Below are 12890 nucleotides of genomic sequence, written 5' to 3'. Positions count from 1 at the left end.
ACAGGTTCATTACAGACAGCGGGTGGGATTTTTCAAGCACAAGTTGAGCACTTTATCAAGTCCTTGATGTTTTAGCTTTGGTTTTCAGCAGGTGCACAGGTGGGCCAACCCTGGTGTTTCAGACCTGAAGCTGGTGTGTCTGCTTCCAGCCACAGAGACCTGGCTTCTACCTCGTGTTGTGCTTATGTAGTTTTCCCTCAAGCTTGCTCTAGACAGCCAGGCTACATAGGTGGACTCTCATCCTGCATCATTAACAGGGCTAAGAACTCAACTTGAAGGAGTTCTTGAGAGAGCAGTTTTAAATTGATTACTGTGCTGTTCAGAGGCTCTGGTTACACAGCGCTCATTAGTGACAACTAAGGCACTGAATAAAGCAGACCTGTCAGACTTGCTGCCTTCAGAAAGACAGATAAATGAGTCTGGGCACACTGCCATGCTAGTCTGGTTCTATTACTCCCAGTAGCTGAAGTAGCTCCTAGAGCTGGCTCAGGTATCCCTTCAGGAGAGGAGAGCATGCTGTCCGGATGTCTCCCATGCAGACAAACAGTTCATAACACTTTGAATTGACTTTGCCTGCTCTGCTTCAGTTAAAACATTCTGGCAACTCAAAATCTCTGGCAACTCAAAATCAAAAAGGCTAAAAGTCACAAATTTTGCTTTCTCTTGTTGGCTGTGCTGTACAGGAGACCTACTGCAGTGCAAATGGTGGGTGGCCTTTAACCTTTCCAGCTGGCTCTGCTATTACTCAGTCAGGTTCCTTCTGAGGTGCACTCATTTGTCTCCTGGCCCTGGGGGCTGGTGCAAGTGCAGTGTTGGCTCAGGGGAGCTCAGCTAATGCAGAGCCTGACATTGAGGGAAGGGAAGAAAGGACAGAATTTTCTTGCTGCTCTCTCTTTCTGTGCCAGGCTACAGCTGGACTCAGAGAGGGGCCATCAAGTTGAGTTGATGTAAAAGCTGTAGGATGCCTTTGCTAATCTTTTCAGTGATGTGGTATCTCCACAAATATTATAAAAGCGTTAGCAACAGGTTAGCCATAGATTTCTAATTTGACCAGAAACTGTATAAATTAATTCACTCAGACAACCAAGGGAAATTTGTGCTGGAAATACAGTTTCTCAGAAACTGTTTTCCCTCCCTTTATTATATATTTTCTCACCTTCAATATTAAGATACAATCAAAATATTCACAGTAATATCTTCTTTTTCTCCCTCTGCCCCTCAAATATGAGTGAAAGAGGAATCAAAGAGAAGGACAGACTGCCTAGAACTTCTGTAAGTTCAGCCAGGGATTTGGATCAGCAAAAGTTTGCACCAAGGCAGACAAATCACAGCTACTTTATGCAGGGTGGGATGTCCTCAAAAGGAGAGACGTGTTTCCTTCACAGGAATCTAGCCTGGAAAGGTTATGCTCTATAGAGTGGTAGGAAAACTTGAAAAACTGTTTCCCATTTCCTAAGGAAGTCCTCGTCCTGTGCATATGTTTGGGCTGGGTAAGGCCAAACTTGATCAGTTGGCATTTTCTGATGATACCTGACATGTTCGGACATCCCTCAGTGAAGCCATAGGAAACGTGACAGGACATCATACAGCAAACTTTTGCTCTTGAAGTACACGTGTAATGCTCATGGTACTGGAAAGGTAAGTGAAGAAACACAGGTAAAACTGACATCAGCCCTCTGGATCACTAGTCAGCATGCCCCTTACCAAACCATGTTTGATCTGGCTAAAACATTTTGTCTTGCAGATAAATGGTGAAATCTAGGGGCTTCTGGTAAACATTGATTTAACAGAATAAACTCAAATTCTGTCTATTTAAATATCCTGGTGTTTTAGTTCTTAGACACAGATGGTGAATTTTAGAAAGCTGGGCAATTTTACCAGGAGTCCTTGACAGAGACTCACATTGCTGCTCTGTGTGGATGGGCAGGAAGGGTGTTACAGAAAAACAGCAGGGCTACTGTAACCTCTCATAACAATATTCACCCAGAAAGGACTCAAAAATCAACTTTCAGCTAAAGTGGACTCTTTGTAACACTCCTAATGACTCACTGGAGACTTGCAAGACTCTTACCAAATGCTGTTAAATAAAATTTTCTACTTCAGCAGCTTATTCAACCAGAGGGAATTCAGTCTGCAGCACAACTGAAAATATTCTTGTTCAGAAAATAGACATCATTGATTACCCAGCATTTGTGAAAGCATTGTTCTTGATGCTGCCCAGTGGTCTGTGCTTTGAATAATCCTTCATGATTGCTACTGAATAAGTCAATGTTGCAAAAGCATCAAGCAGGGAATGCTTTATTATTGTAACCATTTGGTTATCCACAGTTGTTGCCACAAAGGGTGGGTAGAAACAACTAAGATTTCCTGTTAAAATGATACCATGTTCATCACTCTAGAATTTGGGGGTTAACAATTGCCATGTAAGGTACTCTTAATAAGCAATGCACTCCCATTTATAAGTAATGAGTATAAACAAAGAGAAAAACCTTAGTGGAGGAGAAAAAATTCACAAGGGCAACTTGTAAAAGCACTTGATAATGCATTTGCGAAAGGAAAAAAACAACCTTCAGTTTTCAGGACAAGATAATGAGTTAGGTTTGTTCATCACACTCCAGTGCAATGGTCCAATAACCTAATGTTCCATCACATCTGTGCTGACCCTTCCCTCCTTCCAGAGAATCCTGCCACGTTTCAGTTTCAGCTTCAGCATGGTCCCAAAATGAAGGCATCCCTCCAGCACCTGGTCCTAATCTGTTCACTCATCCTGCTGCAGGTATTTCAGATAGTCTCATCTTATTTTACTCTGCTTATCTTCCATGATGCAAAGTTATCTGCAACAGCTTTTTCTGGGAAATGCTCTGTCAATATCACCGCACAGTGAAGATCTCAGCAGAGTATTCCTGTTATTTGTATTGCCATAGTTCTTTGAAGTTCCAGAAAGGATCTGACACCATATTGCATTTGGTGCTCCCCAAAACTTACCAGAGCATTTCCATCATTACAGAATAAATATCCTTTCCCTTACTGTCATTTCATTCATGACAGAGAGGATTTTAAGTTTACATATATTAAGATGGGTCCTAAATCATCACTGAGAAATTCTGAATAGAAAGCCACAATTCATTAAGTATTTTCTGTCACTAAATTCCCCATGGCCACTAAAATCTTACTGGCTCTTCATCTCCATTTATCTGACTGTACATAACTGTTTCAGGCAGATAAATCAGCTGTTACCATTCCTTGCTCTTGTTACCTTAGGAAGGGGAAAACAACTTCTTACCTTCTCAGAGGCTTAAATTTTTATTCATTTTTCCATTACAGCCATATCTAGACCTTCAGGTCAATAAGACACTGTTGGCCCAAACATTAGGCAAATACTGGTGAAAATACAATATCTTACCTTGAAAAACCTATATTCCAGGATGTGTGTCATGCAGATGGAGGGCAGAGAAGGCTGAAGTCAAAGTCATTATACAAGTTATACTAATTTCAAACTTTTTTTCTCATTATAAATTCACAGGAAAAGTGTTGAAACCCACCATCTGTGCTTTAAGCTATTAGGCAGGGCCCAAGGATGCATCTGTAAGGTGTCTGGCAATCATGGTTGTCCTCAGCATTTAGAATATTCCTGGAAGACTTTGCAAAGAATTCAGGGGATGATGTAGCTAGAACAAAGCCTTCCTCAAAATATTCAGAAAGGAACAGTAGTTTTGAAAAGACTTTATGAAGGGCAGCCTCAGAGTTGCTGTGGCTAGCCTCTGTCCAATGATATACAAGGATCTTTTACAATTTATCTTCAAGGAATGTGTTGTTCTTATAGAGAAGATTTCAGCACAAAGGCAAAAGTGATCAAGGTACCTCTGAGATTCTCCCTGCCAAATGAAAGCTGGTTTTGCTAGAGAGGTGGACATCTAAGATGGCTACATAGCAAAAACACTACAATTCATTCTTAAGACAGGCACACATTCAACAATAGGTATTTTAATAATTGCATGAAACTACAGATGTACCTGTTGGTTTTTTAGTATGAACTGGCAGAAGTTGCACTGAACAAAATAGAACAAAGTACAAGATAAGAGATTAAAATGCAGTAGCATACAAGGAACCCATTTCATGCCATTTTTATCTTTATTTATTTTTTACATACTGTGCTGGATGGTGTTGTATGTAATGCTGGATGCCACGCAGTGTGTCTAGCTGTTATTATATGCCCAATATATTAAGATAAAGGTTCAGTGCTAGTCTTAAAAATGGTAGGCTAGTCAAAGGTCTTCTAGTTTTCAGTTTGTTCTCTTAGAGCAATTGTCATTTTAACTCTTAGTAGCAAAGACTCAGAGAAGGTGCAGCTGTGCCTAAGTGGTGAAAATTGTAAGCTTGGTTGTAAATGAAGTGTGGGATTCACTGCCAATACAAGCTGCCCAAAGCATAATGAGAGCATTTAATATTTTATGATTTTTTCCAATGTTCTACCAGAGATTGAACACTGGAATGAGTCTTAAGTGAGAGGAACTTACCAGATGAAGAACATAATGAACCTCTTTCATAAAAATTAATATTTAAGCAGTGTAGTTAGTTGTATTATAATTGTTCCACCTCAGCCCAATACGGATGTGTCGCTATTATTTGCCCTAGTATAATTCTGATCTGAATATTATATACATAAACCTCACTGAACAGAAATCTATCAGGCATGGAATCAGCTCTTAGAAATTCAGCTTTTTGGAATGGTTACTCCAACCTCATTTTGAATATGTTCCTTCAAGTCCTGCTCCATTTCACTAAAGAAAAAAATCATATTTACTGAGTGTGGCCATGCAGATCCAAACATGCACACAGGCACACTTATTGATAGACAACAGAAACACAAATTTCAGGCAGGCTGGACTGGGGAGTTAAACCAATATGTAAGGTCATCTGGGAACATTCAGCAAAAAATTCAGTTAGCAAAACTTTCCATATGAGTATCAGCTACCTTTCCACTTAGCAAAACTTTTGCAGCCATGTTTTAAATCAGCAGAATATTTATCCTTCTGAAGTATCATATAAATTGTTTTTTGAGGACCATCTTGTTAAAACAATTTTTGCAGTTAGAGATCAAACTCAGTGCTTAAGTCTGGAGGCAACTCTCAAATCTGCACAATAGGTGTGAATTCTCCCTGTATGCAGGAGAGGATTCCAGTATGGGAACATCTTTCATATTAGTGTGGATAGCCAGATGAGTGGGAATTGAGGAATAAATTATGCCAGAAACTGTTATTCTGACCACCAGAAGAAACACAGTGGCACAGCACCTTTGGATATTCAGTGTAAAATGAGATTTAACATTTTGAGCGCAGAAATACGCTGGACACTAAGTCTGCCCAGTGCTGGTAAGCAAGGAAAATTGAGAGAGATGGATAAAGAAAGCAGAACAGAATAATTTTTAGATGAAGCTGGTATTCCAGCTTCATATAAATCACATTAAATAATCTAAGTCTGTTTGTTAAGGGAAGATAGAGCAGGAGTTTGCTGTTTTGGAGCTAGTTAATTTTGAAACAGTGCTATTGCTCTTGATCCACATTTACTAGAAGCATGCTGCATATCCTTGAAACCTCTCTTATATTTGCTTCTCTTTTCAAGGTTTCAATGTTATTTAAAGGATTACAATACTATTCTGTGTTAGCACATGAATTTTTTGTTTGGTGATCACAGAAGTAGATGGGGAGAGGAGCGCACAGTGGAATACTTAAATTAACTAAAACACATCTGAAAGTAAAGCAGGTAAGGTTAAGAAGAAAAAAAGCAAACAAACAAACAAACAAACAAACAAAAAAAAACCCAAAAAACCCCCGAAAAAAACCCAAGAAAAAAACCACCAACCAAAAAACCCAAATCCCCAAAATATACCAGGTTAAGCTGTTCCTCTTGAAAAATCGTTACTGCAATGAAATCTCTGCAAACACTAATCCTTAGTAGATGACATTTTATTTCATTTAAATGATTTTCTTTATTGCATCCAAGTAGATAAAAGACTGAAAATCTTCTATTGTACATGTGTAAATACCTTAAGAATCTTTTTTAATATGCATACCAATTAGCTTATTAACAAATTCAGACTAGAGAACCATGCTCTGAGATGCTATTCCAGCTATTTGCACAACTAACCACCTCAACCCATGTATCAAAAAAGGGGCAGGATTATTAGCACAGCTTTGTATGTTTATAGCAGTCCTACTATCATGGTTATGTAGTGTTTGCTCCTATTGTCACTGAAGAACAGAGCAGTGCTGCTGCAGCAAGGCATCCAAGAAGCCAGCAAAATCTAGATCTCACTAGAGCATTTTCCAGTTTTATCTCAGAACTGATGTGTGCCAAGGCTCTTACCATGTTGACAATGGTATTGCCTTGACCAAGACAGAATCATAAAACCGGTGGGCCCCTACAAGGCAAGAGTAACGTTTCATTAAGTCATTGTTATGAGATATTCTTTGGCTTCTCCATAAATTTCATTACTTGCTCCTGCAAAGTGTTCAGAGACTTTCAGCTCCCCATGGGCTCAGTGAAGGATAAGACTTTCTCAGCTCTTGGATGGATTATGCTCATGTGGACCCTGCAGTCAGGAAACTCCTCTGCTTCACTAGTGCGTTTAATTGCCCCAGCCATAGTTGTTACTCTCTGCCATGAGTACAGTCTCTTAAAGGCACTTGACAGCAGCCACTGTCAAAAGCCTTTGTTATTCCCATGCTTGAAAAGTGACTAACACATGATTAGAGGAATGAAGCATTACCCAGGTGTGAGCAGCGAGGAGATACAGAGCAAAAAGAGAAGGTGAATTTTGGGATAGATTGAAAAAGATTTGTGATAAAGATAAGTAGTGCCAAGAGAGAGCAGAGGGGTGGAAGGTGAAGGACGTGATAGACTCTCCATAACAAAACCACTCATTGGAAACAAAAGGAGCTAAAAGATGATAAAATAGTTACCACCTGCAGCCATCCAGGGAGCACTAAACATGCAGCTTCAGAGCTCCCTTTAGGTAGGACACCCAGGATGAATGAAGGATAGATGCAGCAATTTTTAAATGAATTAAGTAGTGTATTTATGAAATTGGTTTTATTAAGATGCTGGTAAAGCATTTCATTAGATTCTTGCCTTGTAAAGGCAAATATACTCAATTTTAGCCAAGAACCTTCTTGCTCTCCTTTCTCTTATTTTATCTAAGGTAGATGACAGCCTGAAAACATTCAAAGTAAATAAAATAGGGGGAGTTGGTTTTAGATATGGTAATTACTTATCTGCTAGAGAAGATCAACTTAGAAGTCACTAGATAGTAGAAATAAATCCTTGTTGGGCTCAGATTTAACACTTCAAATCTGATTCTTCCACCTGAATCCATACAGGATGCAATTTTGGGCTTAAACTAACTGCTTTTACATCCCCAGTCCTTCAGCTCAAGTCTCACTGAATAGTTCTTACTGTCTGGTCATATTAACAATAATATTTATAGCCATCCTTTTCATCTACAGTATTAAGGTTGTATTTTTATGTCAAGTTATCTTATTTCATTGAAGAATTAAGATTTCAAATTAATTATGTAACATGGGTCTTAATATTTTATTCTTTCTATAGGTTTTACTTTTATAGATATTTGGATTTATTGTACTGAGTCAAATCCTCAGCAAATGCAAACTGCTTTGGGTCCAGGGAAGCTATGAAGTTGAATCTATTTAAACCACTTAAATATCTGGCCTTTATTTCTGCATTTTAACATCATTGACTTCATTAATGTACATGAGCTGAGAAATGCACGGACACACACACACAAATGAGCACAAGGATAGTGAGCTTCTACAGAATCATATTCAAGAATTACACACACGCAGCTTTGGCTCTGAATCCAGCCCTTCCCCTGTTTCTCTTTGAAGTGTTAGGATTTTCTATCTTTGTTAGAATCTACCACACTAGCAACAACAAAACCTGTCAAAGAGCCTAGCAAACAAATAGTAAATTAAAAAAAACACATAAAGATCCAGCATTACATGAATGCCAAAATAACAATTAATTTTAAGGCACTCTGTGTTTATTTTGGCAGCCATATCTGTTAGCATTCGGGGATGAAGAATTTAAGTTTCAACAGATGCCCTGAAATGCAAGGAAACCAAGGAATTTGAATTACAGCAACAGGACATGGTTGTACTCATGCCTTAAAGTTTAGCTTTCATATTTTTCAGGTTCTGTGCTGCTTTAGTGTGTACTTATGAGCTTCATTTAGAGGATATTAAGCTCTCTTCCCAGAGTAGGTAGACAGAACAATTCCGTTTCTAGCTGGGGACCAAGGACTAATGATCGAAGTTTCAGGCCCAAGAGCATAAACAACGGTGGACTGAAAAGAGAAAAACAAGAAGGATTGGACTTCATAGGCTAAAGCTGTAATTGGACAATTAACCCCAATATGCAAATAGACAAAAACTTATAAAAGTATGAGACCTTGTGATCAGTCATCCATTTTGTGACCATTTTGGGTTCATCTTGGGTGTAGCCCTGGCTGAGCTCTTGTGCTGCCCAAGGTGTATCCATTGAGGCCTTTTAATGAACACCTACTTCATTCTTTTACTCTGTCTTGCCTCTGTTCTAGGTCAGCCTTCTCAAGGCATCAGTTCTTAACAGTCATCAGAGTAACTTATTACAAAGTGACCTGCAAGGTACAAATACACTTAGAATATTACAAGAGACAAAGCTATGAGAGAACCACTTGGTGTCACAGATACCTACCTAGACCACCCTCAACATCTATTCTAAGCACACCCCCAGACTTAAAATGGGGCAGTGTCAGGCAGCATCTTGCTCCATCTGGGTGCAAAGTCATTTGCAGTCTGTTTTCATGCTGCAGTTTATCCTCTTTACTCACATTTGCATCATTTGTCCTCTGAGCTATGTGGTACACCTGGCCTTGCTAACATCACAACAGGCCTACAAGTGCAAGCCTACAATTCAGGTAGTATCTCTCCCTTAACTCCAAAAGCAGTTCCAAGGATTAAAGGCAAAGCATTGCCTTCCTTGGGCCCAAGGGGCAGGACCAATTCATTTTACTTTTGATGTCTGAAACCAGAGCTGACACAAGGGATCTGATACAAGTCATATATTGTATTATGACTATGTCATACTACTCTGAGTGCCGTGGTAATATCCACACATAGGTGGGCTGTCTGGAGAAATACACCTGCAGCATGCTCTGACTATGAAACTGAGTTTTTGCAGGTTTGGTCATTTGGTGAATCTTACCATGATTCTTTATTGTCCCATCAAATAGAGAAAGCAGGATCATGTTTATATTGCATCTGTATAACTCATTTTATATCAGCTTTATTAATACCATGGTAGCATGTCTTTCATTTTTTTGCCTGATGTTATCTAATAATACCAGTTCCCATAATTATAAATTCAGAACAACAAAACACTTCTAAACTTTTAGAAGTTAAATGCAGACAAGCAAGTACAAAGCCTGGCACTCATTTTTTCCCTGATATTTTGTTGCCTAGGTTTTCAAAAAACCCCACTAAAAGAATGCATTTCGATTTACAATTCAAGACCAGACTCGATCATGCAAGTTTAAAAATGGAGTCTATTATATTACTGTGTGCACAAATCTGTGTATTACAGTGTCTACAAAATATGCAATCCCTTGGCAGTTTTCCAGCACAGACCTCGATGCCATTTTTTGGAAGCCTGCTGTGTGCACGTTTCAGAGCCCAGGAGACAGCTGTGAGCACGGATCCACAGTCACCTATGGAGTCACCTGCTGGGCTTTATCCCACAATAAAACATCCTGCAGCATCCTACCAGGGAGCATCATCACTGACATCTAGGCAGCACTTGCCTGACTGCCTGTCACCATTTCTAGTGTTTTGTTTTTCTTTTCATTTGGGAGAATCCTTGGAGCAGTTCTGGTGGTACAGGACAAGGCACAGGAGCAAGAGCATCCCCCCGGAGTCATCCCTGACAGACACCTGAAGGCAGCATCATGTGGCTCTTTCTGACCTGCAGTAGATTGCTACTTGCAAACCTTTTTACACTGTTATTCATCTCCTGAGCCATCTGGCCCCTGTTGCAGGATACCTGCAGATGGATTAATAAACCAATCTAATAGAGCTGTACATATTAAATATACAGCGGAAGCAGCTGTTGGCTGTTTGTTGTGAGCTTTCTATTTTTCCCTAATGTTTCAGCCACTGTAATTTAAAGTTCTAAGCCAGTTCCTTCAAGGAAAGGAACAGTTTTTTCCCTCAACTACCCAAAAAAAAAAAAACCAAAATAAATTTATCTCTCATAAAAGAAGCCTGTCATTGAAGAACAAGTTATAATCAGCATAAATATAATTCTCTCCTTGGAGTACAAACTTTTGTTTCAGCCTTTGAATAGCATTGCCAGTTCATCTTATTATAATATGCCCCCCTGACAGCTCTCACATTAATTGCACCAGATTGTCCACAGTGTGTTCATTTGTTTGTTTGTTTGCTCTTAACTAAGAATGACTTTCAGAAAACTTTGCTTCCTTGCTCATACAAGGGCAAACCAAACCTATCTTAAAAAACTTTGAATTGTAGATTATTAATTTGAATGATACAACTAGTGCTTTTTGGGATAGTGCTTATAAATTTCTCAAAGTGGGCCTATAGATGTTGTTATATAAAAAAAACAAGACAAGAAATATGTCTGTTCACAAATAGTGAGAATTAAGGTGCCTCTGAAAAATACCTGAGGAAAAAAAAAAGGAAAAGGAAAAAAGAGCATACCCCCTAACAGCCTCAAACCAGGTTTTTTTTCAGCTTGATTAAATGGCTGTTTCAACTTTCCTCACCTGGTAGCTGCTGATCTAATTATGCCAGCATTCAAAACACAATTTGAAGATTAAGAGAAAAGTGCAGATGTGGGATCAAATTAAAAAAAAAAAAAAAAAAAAAAAAAAAAGAAGAGAATTGCTAACACCACCAATTAAAGGCTACAGAGTTGAAACTTAAGTGTGTTAGTTGCAGTAATTCAGGGTGATGGGGTGGAAAATAAAAACTATCTGTGGCAAAAAAACCCAACAAACATACCAGCAGACCTCTCCCCTGCCCCCAAACAAAAGCTAAAATGCTACCTGAGGCAGGGAGTAAGAATTTGAAGGTATTTAAATTAAAAAAATACTCCCCTCTCTTTATAAGCTCAGCTGCACTTCTTAAAGATCACAGAACATGAGCTTGCAGTTTTAAAATCTTGCAGAAGTGTTTCTACTGGGCCTATACAAAAATCCTAGGAAAAAAAACCCTGAACTGCTCAGACTGGACAACTTTACTTTTGCCTAAAGCCCAAGAAATGTCATAAGGAAGTTGTAGATAAGTTGTGGAGTAAATAGTAATAATTCTACATATCCAAGGAGAACCCTGTTAGCAAAGTCACAGTGTTCAAACTTTGAACACTCCATACAAATTTTCCAGGTGAAGCCCAACAGCTGTTTCCAGAGTCCCAAGTATATCAAAGATCTCCTTTTTGCTCCTTACATCTGAGTTCTGAATTCCTTTTTCTCTTTTTTAAGCACCTTTAAGTTAAAAGAATCATAAGTCCACCCTGTGATGATCAGAAGTATCATACAGAGAAGATTACATAGGCTCAGCACAATCCCCTTTGACTTCAGATGCTGCAATGCAGAACAGGAGGCAATGTTACTTGCTCACTGCTCCACGTTCCTCTGAAAACATGTCGGCCCAATTAGTAGTTTTCTGAAAACCTTTTTTATTCCTTTTCCTTCCCTGTGTATGTACTGGTGTTCCTCAGAAGGATGTGCTCAATGTGATTCCCATTACTCAAGTATGTTTCGCCTTCTCTGTCGAGTGAGTCCAAATTGCTACAAACCATCCTCATAACTGGTCAGATTTATGCCGACCCAAGCCTCATCTCCATCTGTTTCAGTCGCTGCACTTAAGAGGGTCAAGTTGGACGTGAGCCATTATCCCAGAGGTGGAAAACCAAGGCTTTACACACTAAATCTATGGTTGTCTTTGTCCCAGTGCAGTGGACAAAAGGATGCAAGATAGAGAACATAAAAATTCTTCACTAGAGATACATAGGAGACTATTTGGCAGGTGAATTGCACTTTTGACACCCATCAGTACTATACATGGCCATCTAGTGAAATGAGCTTACATTTTTCTCAAAGGAGAAAAAGCATTTCAAACTCGCTTCTGAAGTACAAGGATGAAGCAAAACCGTAAAACCTAGCATAATTTGTAGGTATATTAAAAAAGACATTAGTGACATAAAGGACTGCCTCTCTTCTCTGAGACAGGTACAAGGATGCACCTTGCTCTGAACCATAAAGTTGTTACAAAATTTTTCTCAGTCTAAACCGTTGTAGAATAGTCTGCTCAGTTCTGGGGGAAAAGAGAGGCAGAGAAGCAGCCATGGATGGATACAGACAGGAGAATACCCTCCACTGCATGCAGACGTGCCTCCCTAACTGCATGAAGTAAGCCCTTAAGCGCTCTTTGGTAATAATGAAATATGGATTTTTTTTTCCCCAGTCAGTGTAGAAAAGCATTATTGCCTCTAATTTGTACGGTGAAGTTGTGGGGCTGCAGTAGGTAAGGTGATTTGTTCAGGCTCATCAACCAACCACAGGCTGAACCTCAGAGAGGAGGAGGGTGCTCCTTCCCTTCCAGGCTATTGCACACAGGCTTCTCCAGCACAGCTGCCCCAGTCAACAAGTGTTCTCCAGGAGGAAAAAAATAAGAGGCCAAAAGGCCACTGGACAAAGGAATCAATCCCTTTTCAGCTCTCACAGCTAGAGAACTATTTGGTTTCATGTTCTTTTGTCCCATGCAAGTATGACTTACGTGCGCTGGAACTCATTAACGGCCATTGTGTTAAGCCAA

At 39.3% G+C, this 12890-nt stretch overlaps 1 long non-coding RNA gene across 2 annotated transcripts in view; it reads right to left on the bottom strand.

Annotated features, from left to right (window-relative positions):
* Positions 1-5953: 5953 nt before the first annotated feature.
* LOC113458959 (uncharacterized) overlaps positions 5954-12890 on the bottom strand; it is a 203235-nt gene continuing 196298 nt past the window's right edge. For both annotated transcript variants that reach the window (XR_012580385.1, XR_012580386.1), the window contains one exon: positions 5954-8362. This is a non-coding gene — a long non-coding RNA (uncharacterized LOC113458959). The remainder of the gene's footprint in view (positions 8363-12890) is intronic.

The sequence above is a fragment of the Zonotrichia albicollis genome, chromosome 5, assembly GCF_047830755.1.
Source record: "Zonotrichia albicollis isolate bZonAlb1 chromosome 5, bZonAlb1.hap1, whole genome shotgun sequence".
NCBI lineage: Eukaryota > Metazoa > Chordata > Aves > Passeriformes > Passerellidae > Zonotrichia > Zonotrichia albicollis.
This window is presented reverse-complemented; position numbering and strand designations above follow the sequence as displayed.